Genomic DNA, 17,623 nt, shown 5'->3' on the forward strand with positions numbered 1-17,623 from the left:
TGGACCATCTTATTTGACAGACAACTATTCTTGAGTTACTGTACAGTTTACTGATAGACAGCCAGTTTTGTTTTATCATGTTTAGCTTTTTTCACACGCTGGTTTCCTGCTATATGTTTTACCCACCAAGCAACATAGCAGGAGGCTGTTTCTTTCTGACCTGCTTTTTTGCTTTTACCATCTACATGGCAAAGGCTCGGTCCCATTAGCAGCAGTTGCACTTTAACAACTCTGGCACCCTTCCCCCCCCCCCTCTCAGACAATCTACATAACAAAGGCTCAGTCCTTTGTTATGTAGATTAGCCGTAGTTTCAAGCCGCACCTTACCATAATAAAAAAGGGGGCCTGTACTGGCTCATCCCCCCCTCAACCAGCATATATACGGGGTAGTATCTCTTGGAATTTCTCATTTACTTGATAGAGCTAGCGTGCTGTGACGGTTCCACCTGAAGATGGAAGCTTGTGTTGCCTCCGAAACATCGTGATTTTTATTATTTTATTTTACTTTTATTAATTAAAATTTTTTACCTACGTGACTTTACCGAAAAAACCTAAGAATATGGTTTGCACTGAATCAATTATGCATTCCCAGAAGACTGGTATTTATAGTTTGTGTAAAACATGTATTTGTTTTGTGGAGAGACCGATAAATGAAAGAGACGTGTCTGGTGATCTGTTTCATAGCAAGGAGGTCATTTTAAGAGCACATTTGAAATCCATCATGTATTTTTGTTACCGATTTGTATTCTAACCTAGGTTTCATTGAATTTTAATATCTTTTTAAATAAAACTTTTGAAAATAACCGTGTCCAACGATATCCCACTGCTTGCCACATCTTTACTTAAATATGTAAAAGCCCCCTCTGGAGACGTCACCTCAACATCACGAGTGGGTAATGTCAGCACCTCCCTATCTGGTTTGTCACGTCACCAAGAGCAGAACTCGCCTCGTCAAATTTGTACCGACACCAGAGAACACACACAGAAGAGAAGCCCATCAGGTGCACTGTTTGGTTAGATTTTTGCACGGTCATCAAATCTTCACAACCGCCAGGGAATGCACATTCAAAAGCCCGTCAAGTACACTGTGTTTGAAAGCCTTTTAAGTGTTTTGAAACTGAAACACATGTCAGGAGAGTGTTGTATATATAAGCCTTTTTCCAAAAATTTATATAAAGAATAATTCTGCCAATATTTTTTAAAATAATAATCGGTGTAGCATGGGGCACGAAAAACGGTGAGGCACACCCTCACCCTGCTACCTCTCACAAGCCACACAAAGCAGCTAGAGGCCATGAAATAATAAAACCCTTGGGCAAAGGGAGGTTAATCACGATCTGGGAAATCTTCACGATGTGGGGGACCATGGGACACACCTCCACGGACGTTTTGGACAGTTTTACAAACAAATCTCCAGACTCGCTGGCGCGGGAGGAACAGCCTAGTTTCAAATCGAAACTTGCTGGAACGGTCGTTGCATCACCCCATTCAGATCTCCACGGACGCAGAGCAGGGGCAATCGGACATTACAACTGGCGTTTTTTTAACAACCTTAAAAGTTCGAAACTTAGCGACAATAATAAATCGGCATTATGGACTGTCAGGACACTCAGATTAAGAACCAGACCACAGTCTACATTAGTGGCTGTTATTATTACTACTACAGTGAAGGAAAAAAGTATTTGATCCCCTGCCGATTTTGTACGTTTGCCAACTGACAAAGAAATGATCAGTCTATAATGTTAATGGTAGGTTTATTTGAACAGTGAGAGACAGAATAACAACAACTAAATCCAGAAAAACGCATGTCAAAAATGTTATAAATTGATTTGCATTTTAATGAGGGAAATAAGTATTTGACCCCCTCAATCAGAAAGATTTCTGGCTCCCAGGTGTCTTTTATACAAGTAACGAGCTGAGATTAGGAGCACACTCTTAAAGGGAGTGCTCCTAATCTCACCTTGTTACCTGTATAAAAGACACCTATTCACAGACGCGATCAATCAGATTCCAAACTCTCCACCACGGCCAAGACCAAAGAGCTCTCCAAGGATGTCAGGGACAAGGTTGTAGACCTACACAAGGCTGGAATGGGCTACAAGACCATTGCCAAGCAGCTTGGTGAGAAGGTGACAACAGTTGGTGCGATTATTAGCAAATGGAAGAAACACAAGAACTGTCAATTTCCCTCGGCCTGGGGCTCCATGCAAGATCTCACCTCGTGGAGTTGCAATGATCATGAGAACGGTGAGGAATCAGCCCAGAACTACACGGGAGGATCTTGTCAATGATCTCAAGGCAGCTGGGACCATAGTCCTCAAGAAAACAGTTGGTAACACACTACGCCGTGAAGGGCTGAAATCCTGCAGCGCCCGCAAGGTCCTCCTGCTCAAGAAAGGACATATACATGCCCATCTGAAGTTTGCCAATGAACATCTGAATGATTCGGAGGACAACTGGGTGAAAGTGGTGTGGTCAGATGAGACCAAAATGGAGCTCTTTGGCATCAACTCAACTCGCCGTGTTTAGAGGAGGAATGCTGCCTATGACCCCAAGAACACCATCCCCACCGTCAAACATGGAGGTGGAAACATTATGCTTTGGGGGTGTTTTTTTTACCGTCAAATCTTGGGTGAGAACCTCCTTCCCTCAGCCAGGGCATTGAAAATGGGTCGTGGATGGGTATTCCAGCATGATAATGACCCAAAACACACAGCCAAGGCAACAAAGGAGTGGCTCAAGAAGAAGCACATTAAGGTCCTGGAATGGCCTAGCCAGTCTCCAGACCTTAATCCCATAGACAATCTGTGGAGGGAGCTGAAGGTTTGAGTTGCCAAACGTCAGCCTCGAAACCTTAATGACTTGGAGAAGATCTGCAAAGAGGATTCGGACAAAACCCCTACTGAGATGTGTGTAAACCTGGTGGCCAACTACAAGAAACGTCTGACCTCTGTGATTGCCAACAAGAGTTTTGCCACCAAGTACTAAGTCATGTTTTGCAGAGGGGTCAAATACTTATTTCCCTCATTAAAATGCAAATCAATTTATAGCATTTTTGACATGCGTTTTTCTGGATTTTTGTTGTTGTTATTCTGTCTCACTGTTCAAATAAACCTACCATTAAAATTATAGACTGATCATTTATTTGTCAGTGGGCAAACGTACAAAATCAGCAGGGGATCAAATACTTTTTTCCCTCACTATAATAGCCCAGAAATGTGTAACGCGTGTGACGTCACTCCCCCCCCCCCGTCAATAATAAATCAATCATGCGCGGGTGAATTTTTACACTCACGCGGAAGAAAGTCGAGCGGCAAAGTCGCTTCAAATATGATGTTTCTTTACAGAAAGTAAAAAATAAATCTACGCAACACAGTGCTACATCTGTACGTGATGTCACTGCAAAAGAGCCCCCCGTGATGACTATAATAAGCAATACATTTTTTTACGCAAATTCGCTTTACATTTGATGTTTCTTTATTGAAAGTTAATCAAATAATTCTACTCAGACGTTTCTTTACATAAAGTGACGGTAAACAATAAATATACGCAGCACTGCTGAGGAACGGCTGTTCGCCGTTCCTCACTCTTGTCTTGGTTCCCAGCTGGTGCTTGTCGGTGTGTGTGTGGGTAGAACCCATGGCGCTCTCGCCAGCTCTTACACTTCCTCACGGTGGCTGGTCAGGCTCTTTCCCCTGCTCCGTGCTCTCTCCTTGCCCTCTCCGTGCTCTCACCTTTATCGTCTAGCTGCCAGCTTCGCGCAGGCACACGGCGGTGCCCTCTCCCGCCCTTACTTCAGGCTGCGCCAGTTCCGGCTCTTTCCACTGCTTCGCTGGCTGGATCACTCTCAAAATTCGTACATTGTATTAGCACACCTCTTACACAACTCTGATAGCTTAGTACAATACAACTTGTGGTCGGTGTGGGAAGCCTCGGGTCCGGACTGCATCGCCGCTCTACCTCTCCTCGCCAATGACCACGTGGCAAACCTCCAGCGAAGCCGCCATTCCTCCAGGCACGCTGCCAGCCAGTGGCGTGAACGGAAAGAGAGAAAGGGAGACGTACCGCAGCAGCGGACAGGGAAGTGAGAGAACTACCCAGAGAAAGAAAGTGCGCACGGAGCTGTGCAGACATTTTGTTAAATAAAAGACAACAGTCCAGAGTCGTCATGGAAGTCGTTAATTACACAAGGAAAGCTGTACCGCCTAAGCCGCTAAATCAAGTGACAAAGAAGACACAACGGGCATATCGGAACTAATAAGATTGTTCCAAAAAGTTATCTTTGTGTTTCAAGAAGGGTTGCAATTCCAAGGTGGTGCTTTAAACATCAGCTGATCGTGAAAATCATTGCTGCCCGTCGAATTACATGAATACGATTGTTTAGAAGTATTTTAGTCATTCGCTTTCGTTAATTGCATAATCTTACCAATGAATTAATTGATAACTACTCTTGTTTTAGGCACATGTTTCTTTATTACTGTTCGTATGAATATTGTCACATACATTTTTAAGGACTTTTTCCTATCGCCGTGTATGCTCGCTTTACTCTGAGGAATTAGCCGATTGTTCTGTTTCCCAGTTTAACAAACGTAACCATTGAGGGTTAAATGTATGGATCAATGAGTAGGACATCTCGAGGAGTATTGTGTTTTTAAATCCTTTGTATTAAGTGCACTTGCTTGCTTGCTTGCGTGCTTGCTTGCTTGCTTAGGACCGTGCAAATCTATCGGTCGTTTTTTAACCCACTTCCCGTGATCCAAGCGAGCTGACATTTTGCACACAGACTCGTTGTGCGTGACAATTAATTTTCGTGAATTTTTTTTCCAAAATTTGACACTGTTTAGGGAATTTTTTAAAAATATTTAATTACCAATTGCTTAATGGTGGCAGACAATCATCTGACCCATAGGTGGCAGCCATCTCAAGCCAGAGGACGAGAGGACTGTAGCCGCCCGTTTAATGATGACGCAAATATTGACTAACCACATGGCATGAAATCCCTGCCCCCACGCTGTACAGTGGATACTATTTATAGAGCAGTTAAATTGAAGCCGCCAGGCTCTTGAAAGTGGTAAAACGGGTCAACGCTAGTGCCCTCGGGAATATACGGGGCATGTCAAGAGGTGATCTTTCATTTTTAAATCCTTTATATTAACTTCACTTGCTTGCTTACTCAAGAAAAACAGAAATGAATAATAAAATGAAACCGATGCCACGCATATAAAGGATTTATAGTGAAAAACTTTGTTTTTACAGGTATTTTTTTAAAATCCTTTATATTAAGTTCACTTGCTTGCTTGCTTGCGCGCTTACGACCGTGCAAATCTTTCGGTCGTTTTTTAACCCAATTCCCGTGATCCAATCGAGCTGACATTTTGCACACAGACTCGTTGTGCGTGATCATTTATTTTCGTAAAAATGTTTTTCCTAAATTTTCCACTTTTTAGGAAAAAAAAAATCCTTTATATTAAGTTCACTTGCTTGCTTGCGCGTTTACGACCGTGCAAATCTTTCGGTCGTTTTTTAACCCACTTCCCGTGATCCAATCGAGCTGACATTTTGCACACAGACTCGTTGTGCGTGACAATTTATTTTCGTGAAAATTTTTTTCCAAAATTTTCCACTTTTTAGGAAAAAAAATTTTCACTAACAATCATATATTTTTCCTAAACACGGAAAAATATTCAAGAAAACAACAAAAATGTACAATATAAACAATCATACAAAAACTGAAAACCTCATAATCCTTATATACGACTTTCCTTATATTTAATTTAAAATACCAATGTGATAAAAATGAAACTCTTACTCAAGAAAAACAGAAATGAATAATAAAATAAAACCGATGCCACGCATATAAAGGATTTATATTTTACGGGTTAATTTTGTTTTTGATATTAAAGTTGCTTCACACAGAAGAGTCTGAGTGGTGCCTTCCTAAGTTCATGCATAATATTAATTATAATAACTGTTTTCTGCGGTGAGATGTTAATTTTGAGACCTGACATAAACGCACTAGATTCCAAGAACACAGGATGAGATGTTACTATCCTTTGTGCAAGCACTTCCAAGAGTTCATGAACAGTGAGCCTGGTGAAATTTGGGGAGCGCATCGTCAGTAGTGTACCTTTGGTTCCTAGGGTGTTTCGGTCTTTCACACTATACACCCTCCCCAAAGGCGGCCAGCGACAGGGTGATCAATCCTACGCTTGCGTCCCATTCCCAAATAGACATAGGAGTTGCCTTGTTGTTGATAGCCAACATCCCATGGGACTATGCATGGCAGGGGCGTCCTCCTCCCTGAGTCAAGCATTGTTGACCGCATACCTCCCGGCCCTCTCACTTCGGGGCCCAGCTGGGGTCTTTCCTCTTCATCCAGAGCCACTGACTGCTGCCTTCTGCCGCCTCCGATACGGCTCTGATTGCCGAACGCTGGCTCTGGCCCTTAATTCCCAGGTCTCTAAGCAGTCTGGTTGTAGATGTTGCCACAAAACCTCTGCAGCCCACCTCCACTGGTCGGACTTCTGTGTTCCAGCCATGATGCCGTGCTTCGGCAGCTAGATCGGCATAGCGCAGATGTTTTCGCTCATAAGCCTCATCTAGTGAGTCCTCCCAGGGTACTGTGAGCTCAATGATGAAGACCTTCTTGAGCGAACGGGACCAGAGCACCATGTCAGGTTTTAGGGTGGTGGTTGCGATCTCCGGAGGAAACACAAGTTGCCGGCCAATGTCAGCTAGCATTTTCCAGTCGCGGGCCAAGCGCAGCTGGTCTCGCTCTAATGGTGTAGAGCCGCTCTTCGGTGGTTTAGCCCCTTCGCGGACAAAGGTCGTCCGTAAGGGGTGTGATGCTGCTGGGGGTGGTAGGGAGTTGGTGGCAGCTCGCTTGTCCTCCAGGGCGGACGCAAGGTTTTTAAGGACTTGGTTGTGACGCCAAGTGTAGCGTCCTTGGGTGAGGCTTGTTTTACACCCTGTGAGAATGTGCCTGAGGTTGGCTGGTATGGAACAGAGGGCACAGTCCGGATCTTCACCATACCATTGGTGAAGATTAACTGGTGTTGGAAGGACATCATATGTTGCTCTGATGGAAAAGCTCAACCGCCTCGCTTCCATGGCCCACAGATCCTTCCAGCTGATCTTCACTAAAACATAATCAGTAAAAGTTAAAGCGAGAATCATTGTATTATCCCGATTGATAATACAACCTGAGACAACGAATTCCAGCCTAATTATCAAAATTGAATAAATTATAATAATTAGCATACTACACAATTATCATAATTACATACATGATCAAAATACATATTTGTATTCAATATAATTTTTTTCCAGACCGAATATATATAACAAGATCCATAAGGAGCAGAGTCTGCATTCGAGGTGTGAAATTCAAAGTGCCACAATAAGCCCATCGCTTGTAATGCAAGAACCATAACACATTTCTAGCTTGGATACATGGCTAGGAGGAAAGGTGACATGAAGACTCCAGGGTTTTACCTCCAGGTCGTCGATGAAGGTATCTAAAAGCGGGTGGAGACGTTGGACTGTGAGGGAGCCCGGTACAAATCACAGCCGTTTGTAGATTTAGAGGTTTGGGTGGAATTTTTTAATAATGTAGAGTAGGAGCAGCCAGTATATGTGTTGGTTAGATCCTTGAACCAGGAGCGTGAGACATGGAAGCTCCATAGCATGCACCTTGGGATACGAATAATATTTGTATTAATATGGTGCTTGCTTAATGGCCTCAGCAACTCAAAGTGGCTTGTATCATATATCATCTCAAACAGTCGATGGCCACTCCCATGGTGTAACTGTCCCTGTGCCACACGAGTTGACTCGGCAGCGGTCTGTAAGTGGACATTCTTCTGCCAGTAGGGGGCGATGAATGATCTTAGGTGGGAAGCCTTTGGATACTTGTAAAAATTTGGTAAATGTTAACAATTACATTTGCATGGAATGGCTTATTTCTTTTGAATGACATGGGAGGCATTTTAACATCCACTGTGAAGCAGATGGTGCATCTTTTTTTCAGGTTACTGCAGCCATAATAACCAGAGCTGCCTGCAGAATTTGAACCTTGAACCCCTTCAAAGGGAGAGGACTTTGACAATTGAACCTTATGGCGGGACCCCGGGGTCCCATAAACCCCCAGCTGTCGTATAAACTGCATTGTGACGTCATTCCATCTGTCGAAGACGGACAAATAGGCAATCTATTCCTCTCGATTAACTCTACACGATGCGCTAATCAAAGTTTTCTTTATGACTACGGACATGTTGGCAACGACGGGTGCTTGGTGAAGAACGAGAGGATTTATTTCTGGTGGGTAGCAGCTTTATATGCGCGGTGGGACGGAGTTGCCAAAAATAAATTAATTAATTGCGATTTTGACTTCCGTTTATTCGGGACCCCGGAGTCCCACCATAAGGTTCAATTAATGACCTGAGAAAACACTTCCTGAACAGATCCTCGGTAATCCTCATGTATTGTACCTTGCTCAACTACATTTGTTCCATGGACCTAATCATAATACAATACAAACACTTCCAAACAGATCCTCAGTCATCATGTATTGTACCTTACTCAATTTTCAACCTGTCCTAAATAAACTAAAGATGGCCGCTTACTAAGAATCAAAATAAACCACTTGCTCCTGATTATCCAGCTAAGCAGTAGAATCCATATCCAGTTTGTAACATTAACAGCGTCCAGCCATGCAGGACTGACCTGCAACACTTACCGCTGTTATTGTATTTGATTCTCGTGTAGTTTTTCTTTGTCTGATTATTTCACATCAAATGTGGGGCCTAATCTATGCAGGAAAATATACGAAACCGAACGAAAATCGGAGGTCGAACGGGCAATCGCGACTTGAAAGAACCTGTACGGCTGAGACGCATATGGCCAGCGTGCATGAAGCTTGCCCAAATAAAGGTTTTACCGTGTGAGAGGCTCAGTTAACACGTAGCTCTCACCCAGTGCAGACCCGCAAAACATCGTTCCTGAACTTTTTCGTTAATTTCCTTTATTTTAGTGTTTTTTTGGTGTTAATCCATACACAATGTCTCATAAGAAGGTTAGTGGTCGTGATAAGCCAATGATAATGCAATGTGTCATTTTCGAAACATCCTAAAATGGAGGCAGAAACAAACTTCTTTAGATAAGTTTTTATTCAGAAAGAGCTCAAGTGACTCACAGTTAGTGGCAGAAAAGAGGCACAAAAGAGAAAGAACCCCAGAAGGGCAGTTACCCGACGTTATTATGGAAGGGGACTCCCCTTCCAAACAATAACACCACCTTCTCACCACCTTCCACTCAAGCCATAAACTCTCCTTACTACAGGTAAAGTGAAGTTCAATGTTCATTTATTTCATTTATTCCATATATTTATTCTATTTATTTATTGTGTTTCTTGTTTTTTGTATGCTTTTATGCATGTAATTACTGTAAACTTCGTGTAAAAAAATGCTTTATAATGAGAGATTTCTTGTGTCTGGAACCAATTAATGTAATTTACATTAATATTTATGGGGGAAATGTATTCGGTGTTCGAACAATTCGGTGTTCGAATTGCCTTCTGGAACGAATTAAGCTCGATCTCCGGGGTACCACTGTAGATTAAAGTCTCCACGCGCGCGCTTGCGAGGGATTTGGCTCTCGGACGGTGGGCTATACGACGAACAAAAATTGCCGGGCAGCACGTCCATCACCTTTAAATTAGTTAAATTTGCGAATTTGTGGGATATCGATATATTAATTTATTTTTTGCGCGACATCGACCATACCAACTCACGCTAATTGTGTGTGGGGGGGGGGGGGCGGATCCTGCCAAGTGATGCGCGTTCGGTCGACCTCACGGGGGACATTTTCTTTCACTCGTTTAACATGCAATCAATATACACGTAACCCTGCGGCTATTTATTCACAGTGTGATGTCCTCTTCACCCCCCCCCCCCCCAACACGGTGCGTGCAGTTACTGCTATAAAGTACATATATATTAATATTATTACAGCGCTTACATTGTATTAAAAGGCTCTATTTATTTATTGCTCGACATCGGCCGTACCAACTCACGCCAATTGTGTGTGGGGGGGGGGGGGCGACCCTGCCAAGTCATGCGCGTTCGGTCGAACTCACTGTACTGCCAGCCTTTCGTGTCGACTGTATCCTGCTTTTTCAGCTGCTGCCTGTATTGCCAGCTTTTTATATCCATTGTAGCAATGCTTATGTCATTGAGTCGGCGTACTGGCAGTCTATAATCTATCCATAATCAACGTTTTTGGGTTAGATCGAATTATTTATAAATGTGTCGTAACCCTCCACCACCCGACACGGCCAATCAGCAAAGTGTCACGTTGACAAAAGACAAATAGTTCACTGCTTTAGCCCACCGGTGTGTTGAAGCGTGAAACCACAACATTTACAATTTTTGAGTACGACGTTTCGCTGGTAATTGCATCCAGCATCATCGGGCAATTCGCCAGATTGGTGAGGCTCTGCTCTTGCTCCCGCGAAAGCCTACGTGTTAAACAGTCTATAATCTAGACTGTAGCCTGCTTCTCAACTTATCTGTGCGTACTGCTGCTATTTCATGTACACTTATTTCAATTTTTTCCTTTAATGTATTTCTATTGTTTTGATTGCTCACGTCCCGCCATGTACTGAAACGTAGTACTGCGATGCTGATAGCTGTGCCATCATCGGGGATTGCTGTGCACGCCAATGGGTGTATGTGTCGATGTGTGTTTGAGTCCATATGTGTGTGCGTGTAGGTCCATGCGTCTGTGTGTAAGTCCATGTGTGTGTCTGTCTTTTTCGAATGGACAACGCCCGATGTGTCTGTGTGTTTACGTCGATGTGTTTGTGTGTGTGTGTCAGTCCAAGTGTGTGTCTCGGTCCATGTGTGTGTATCAGTCGCTGTGTGTGTGTTACTCCACATGTGTGTGTAAGTCCATACATGTGTGCCTGTCACTCGATGTGTGTGTGTGTAAGTCAATGCGTGTGTGTGACTTGATATGTGTGTGTAACTCCATGTGTCTGTATCTAAAGTATATATGGCTGTGTATGAGAATCCATATGTGTATGTGTGTGTATGGCAATGTGTGTGTCAGTCTATGTATGTGAATCACACGCACACGTGTGATTCGCTGTATGTGTGTACGTCGATATGTGTGTGTAACTACATGTGTGTGTATATCTCAAGTGGATGTCTATGTGTGTGTGAGTCCATATGTGTGTGTGTAAGTCGATATGTGTGTGTGTGTCAGTTCATGTGCGTGTGTATTAGTCGCTGTGTGTGCATGGCTCCATGTTAGTGTAAGTCCATTTCTTTGCGTGTCTGTTGGTCCCTGTGTGTGTCTTAGTCCATGTGTGTGCTTTATTTACCTGGTCAAGGCCTATGATACCATCAGTAGGCCTGGGCTCTGGGTTTTTCTTCGTGCTTTCGGAGTCCCTGACCCTCTGCTCACGATCCTTAAGGACTTTCATGATGGTGAGCGGCCCTGCGTCAAACTACGTGGCCGTGAGTCAGAGCCATTCCCTTTACACCTTCGGGTGCAACAGGGATGTCTGGCTCCCACATTATTTAACATCTATTTTGACCACGTAGTTCGTGAAGCCTTTACATCTATATTTTTACCACGTACAGTAGGTACCTTGGTATAGGTCGTTAATTCTTCCAGAAGGTAGGACTTTAACCAAAAATGATGTATACCAAATGATTTTTTCCCATAAGAAATAAAGGTGTAGTAGGTTCACAGGCGACAGAGACGGTGTAGTCGAGGCACACTATTTATTATAACTTTACATTTAACACAGGGCAACGTATAAAACACTTGAAGGGGTAATAGCCCCTTCACCCGTACTGGACTGGGATACACCCCGAGAGCTATTGCCCAACTGGTCTGCTCCCAGGTCCTCCGCTAAGGGTGCTAGGGGAGGCTATCTGATCCGGCCCTGGTCAAGGCACAGGTCACGACACCCAGCCAGACAGACCCGGCTCTTAGAAGAACATCGGCTCTGAGGCTCTGGGGCCACGCCACTGCTCGGTCCTGAGTAGGACGGCGAGTCAGAGGAGTTCCAGGGCCTATCTGCCGGTCTTCAGTCTTCACTGGTTAGGCTTCCCAACACTGAACCACGAGCCCTCGCTCCCCGCCTTTTATACCAATTTGCCACCGAGGGGTGGGGCTGTGTGGGATCCCAGCATCCCCCCACAGCCCCTCAGGGTATTAGCCGTTTGCAGACGTGGATGTGGACACCCCTGTGTGTTTGTCCGTTTCCCTCCCGTAACACCCCTACAAAGGGAAAGGAAATAATCCGTTCCAGAGTATAAGAAATTATATTTTATATGGCCTTTTATACATTAATGGGGTTGTATAAAATAATTTAGACACTACTTATTATTAAAATGCATAATACATTAAAATAAATGCATAAATAAATGAAAATAAATTGAAATAAAAACTAAATTTAACATCACTTTACCTTGCTGAAAATTCACGTTAAAATGACAAAAAACACGTGAAAATTCACAGAGTTATAGCAACGGTTGTGCACTGAACGAGATCTACAGGCAGATTGAAGAGCGGCGCTTTGTTTCAGTCGTGAACGGGGCATACGCGGGTATGTAGTGACTCATCCCGACCCATACAAGTTCTAGCAAGCACGTCGTATCCCAAGCAAGATGTCGTATCCGAAGACAATTTTTTCTCGTCAAAACATAACGTATACTAAATTTGACGTATTCCAAAGCGGTCGTATACCGAGGTATGACTGTCGTTCAGAGGAATTACCATCTGGTACAGCTACAATGGGAGGCTGATCGATGCCCGGGTGCGGTCAAGGGATGCCTCCCTATTGCTCAACCACGTTATGTATGCCGATGCTCTGGTGATTGCTGCTCACTCAGAGGAGGAATTGGAGGCACTGCTGCTGAACCTGGAGCTTGCCACTAAGAGGTGGGGCCTTACCATCAGCTCCACCAAAACTAAGCACCTGCCTGCGTATTTTGTCCCATCGGACAATCCACCCCCACTACTCACAATTGGTGATGCACCAGTTGTGCAGAGATTGGAAAGATTCCCATACCTGGCCAGTGTGCTCATGACCGGCTCCAGTTTAACAGCAGAGGTCTCACTCCAAATCAGTCGAGTGCCATTATCTTTTCATTGGCTGCGTTACGCTGTGTGGAAGCTACCTGGTCTCTCGCTCCGCATGAAGCTCCAGGTCTTCTCGACCACGGTAATTCCTTCCTTTCTCTACGCTTGCGAAACGTGCATCCCCTTTCTTCGCTGGTTAGAAACATTTAGGCTGGCCTGCTAACGATCCATCCTGGGTTTAACCAGGCTGCTTTGTGTGAGGAGCTCACAAATCATTGAAAGATGTACACAAAGTCCCATCAGTGAGCTCCTCCGGCAGGCAAGGCTGCGTTGGCTGGGTCATTTAACCCGCATACCCAGCCACCGCATGCCTAAACAGCTTTTGTTCGGCCGGATCGAGGGGGCTAAACGGGCACGGCACGGGCTAGAGAAGAGATGGAGTGATGTGGTACAGGAGGACGTGGAGCTGAGTGGACTTGCCGATGACTGGTATCAGCGGTGTCAAGATCGGCCTCTGTGGAGGAGGCTCGTGAAGGACGCTATTGGGCAGTTGAAGGCAGTCGCCCTCCAACAACGGAGGGCGGAGGAGCGACGCTCACAACAACGAGCGGAGCGCCGGGTGGCTAAAGCACAGCAAGTTGGTACAGTAGGGGGCACAGGTGGTGCATCAGCCAGTCATCTCGGTCATCTCGGTCAGTCGACCCGTGGCAACTGGGTCTGCCCCGTGACCTCCTGTCAGCGGGCGTTCGACACTTCACGTGGCCTCAAGGTACACATGGCCTGGCACAAGCGTCGTGGTGACGTCACCGCCACTTAGTGAAGAATGGCGGTTGTTGTTGTGTGTGCGTGTAAGTCGATGGATTTCTATGTGTGTGGGTCGATGTCTGTGTGTAAGTCAATGTGTGTGTGTGCCTTTTTCGCCCGGGCAACGCCGGGTACTTACCGCTAGTCTTACTTATAAAAGTACATTTTTGTCTGTGTCTCTCTCACTGTCTTACGAAGGATTTGACTCACGAACCGTGGGGTTCTCGTATTAAAAAAGTACACGGGTACCATGCGTTAAGCCCCATGGTGAGCCAGCACTATTCGATTTTCGCATCCGTCAACTTGAAAGTAGTTAAATAAACAATTTAGTGCTATTTATTATATTACGCCGCTCACCGCGCGCCACAGCACGCATCTGCCCATGTGCGACAGAGCCGTGGTTGCCCCGAGTAAGCGTTCGATGGAATGGGGAATTGTTCACTCGCGTTAAAATTTTAAAATAAATACATGCAAGAATTAGGTAACTTTTTCACAGTGCCATGTTCTCTTCTTACCCCCCCCCCCACCCCAATATGTGCAGTTACTACTATAGAGTCGCTAGATACTACTACTATAGGCTGTAGATACTACTGTAGAGTGGGTGGGGGGATCATGGGGGGTGGGGGTAGCAGCCCAGCCCCAGCCTGCCAAGGTGCCACCTCGGCTGGCTGGGCAATCTGTTAGGCCTCACCACAACACTCTGTAAAGTTGGTACTATTATAGAAATTCATATCTTTGGTTCGTTCGGTAAAGTCACGTAGATGGAAATATAATAAAAAAAATAAAATGATTAAAAATAAAATAAAAACAAATGTAGACTGTTGCCTGGAGTGAGTGTACTGGCAGTCTAGAATGTAGACTGTAGCAATGGTTAAGCTGGGTGAGCGTACAGGCAGTCTATAATGTAGACGGTAGCCAGATTCTTCACCTCGGTGAGCATACTGGCAGTCTATAATGTAGACTGTAGCCTGGTTTATCAGCTTAGTGAGCATATTGGCAGTCTCTAATGTAGACTGTAGAAATGGTTATGAAACTGAGTGAGCGTACTGGCAGTCTATAATATATACTGTAGCCTGGTTCTTAACCTGAGTGAGTGTACTGACAGTATAATGTAGACTTATTCTTGGTTCTCAATAACCATTGATACAGTCTACATTATAGACTGCCAGTACACTCACCAAACTTAATAAACAGGCTACAATCTACATGATAGATTTTCAGTACAATTGTAATAAAAGACTTGACCACGATGTCTGGCTCAGTGTCCTTTATTTGGTTCGTACTATATTTCCCACACGGCTGTCTCCTATTTGTTCAGTCCCCACAGTGCTGGCTCCGATGTCGCTCCAGTCACCATCAGCAGCCCCGCTGCTGTTCCTTGTCGCTCCCGTAGCACCACAGCAGCTCCGCTGCTGTTATTCTCACACAGCCCCCTGGCTGTACTTGCTGCAGCTCTTCTCTCTCTCAGTCACTCCGCAGCTCTGACAGCCTCGTGCTGTCTCCCTCTTCGTTGCTCCTGCAACTCCTGGCAGCCACACCGCTGCCTCTAACACACAGCCTTACTGGCTGTACTTCTCTGCAGCTTCACACCACCCAGTAGCTCCCTACTGTCCCCGGGGTTGGCTCCCGATGGCCGACGGTGCCCCCCCTCCTCTCGTTCGCCCGCGTGGCCTCCCTCTTTTCCATTCACAACCCGACTGACTTCTCCTTCCGGTTTACCCCCTTAAGGACCTGACTGAACCTTCCTCCCACGTCACATGACTCCACCCCCCCGTGACGTCACATCCGGAAGGTCGCTTACGCCCGCATTACACCACCCTCCCCCATAGAGAAAACCCCAGCCGACCTCGGCTGAACAATACCAAACCGTAATGCGGCGAACCGACCTTCCCCCGTAAAGGACACTAAGCATGCAATATAACAACAAGAACAACAACACAAGTAACATCAACGAACGTACGAGAAGCATGCAATAAATACAGCGGTAAGAACAAGAACAATAACACAACATACAATCAACGAAACGTAAGCGATTTGGAACGTGTGCGGGTCGCCGGCCCGTCCCGGACGGTCGGCGGCCCACTTGCAGAACGGGGACGCGATGGAACTCGAGGAATGACAGGGGGTAATTCCCCTGTTGCGGTTGGAAGTCCACCAACGTCCCGTGTCCCTGAAGAATTAGTCTTGGCCGTGTCCCGCGACTGTGCCTGCGGCGGGGTCGGAAGGGCTGCAGGGCTCGAGGGTCCCGCAGACCTGGCAGGCGCCCTCCGAGCAGGGCCCCTCGTCCCCCGCGGTGTCACGGCCGGCCTGTCTAGAACAGGTACGACAGGCGCTCTAGCAAGATCAATGGACGCAGGCAGGGGAGAGTCAGCAGCAACAGACCCCGGTACAGTGGACGACCCCGTAGCGGCCGCGACGACTCTCCGTGCCAATTTGCGCCACTGCGTCACCGAGCGACAAGGCCCCGTCGATGGCCCTTCTTTAACAACAACATTAGGATCACGCAACGAAGGTGGTGGGTGAGGTGCAAAGCCTTGCCGGGTGTCTGGTGCGTGCCGACATGCCTGTTTCGGAGGTTCTTTGGTCGGTTTGTCCGGTGCTGAGGCCTCCTGCTGTGGCGGACCCGGGAAGCGGGCCCAGCAGTCCTTTGCGTAGTGGCCCCTACGCCCGCAGCGGAAGCAGTCGACATCGTTGCGCCGAAGCGCAGGCCTTGCATCCCGACGGCTCCGTTCCGGTAGCGTAGCGCGCGGCCCCGGCCCGCCGCGTCCCGACCATGGAGCGGAGGCGGCCGTCAGCTCCTGAGGGCCCCGCTCCTCCGGCACGTAGACCGCCTTCGTAGGGTCCCACCCCAGCGCGCCCCCCTCTTTGATGGGCCCCCCCGTCCACGCCGCCACTTGCTTCCATCGACGGAGATTAAATTGCGCATCCAGACACTTTGCTGCCGCCCGGGAAGTGAGCTTCTCATGCCCACACACAGGCATGGGGATCCCCAGATCCCGAGACAGCTCCAGCATTTTACCTAAAATGAGAGGTTCGAGCAGGTCCTGTGGCGTCTCAGGATATGCTGCCATGGCCAGCTCCAGCACCGCACCCCTGAACGCCACGGGCGATTCCTCGGGTGCTCGTTGTCGTTGAGCGAATCGCCGATGCGCGTCGTCAGGTGGCTCATAAGCGTCGGCCATTTCTTCAAAAACTCCACATAAAGTCTTCTTCTTATCGGTCATTATAGAACGGAAAAATCGAACAGATTCGTCGTCCAGTAGAGTCGGCAACACCTCCAAGGCCTCAGCATCGGACCATCTTGCTGAACGAACCGCCGCCAAGAATCGGCAGGCGAAAGCGCTCCAATCGCCCCCGATGGAGAATTCCTTAACTGTGGTAAGGTGGCGACTCCGACTCCTCTTCACACCGTCCTCCAATGGTGGTTGTTCTGGAGGCAAATTCAAAATGGCGTCGGCCTGCGGCGTGGCCAAGATGGCGGTTTGGCGCCGCGGAGCGCGCAAGATGGCGGCTTCTTGCCGCGTGGCCAATGGCGGCGGCAGGGCAGGCAACGTGGCGGCCCGTGGAGCACCTTCCGCTTCCTCCGTCGTCCTTGGTGTGACGAGATGACATAGTTGCGCCAGGACGTCCTTGAGTGCCTCCAGTTGTTCCGCCATCTGTTGCCATCTTCGATCAGCGTCCGATGATGTTGACGGACCCGCCATCGCGCCAACATCTTCCACTC

This window comes from Lampetra planeri, chromosome 78 (genome assembly GCF_965212315.1).
Source record: "Lampetra planeri chromosome 78, kcLamPlan1.2.h2, whole genome shotgun sequence".
Taxonomy (NCBI): Eukaryota; Metazoa; Chordata; class Hyperoartia; order Petromyzontiformes; family Petromyzontidae; genus Lampetra; species Lampetra planeri.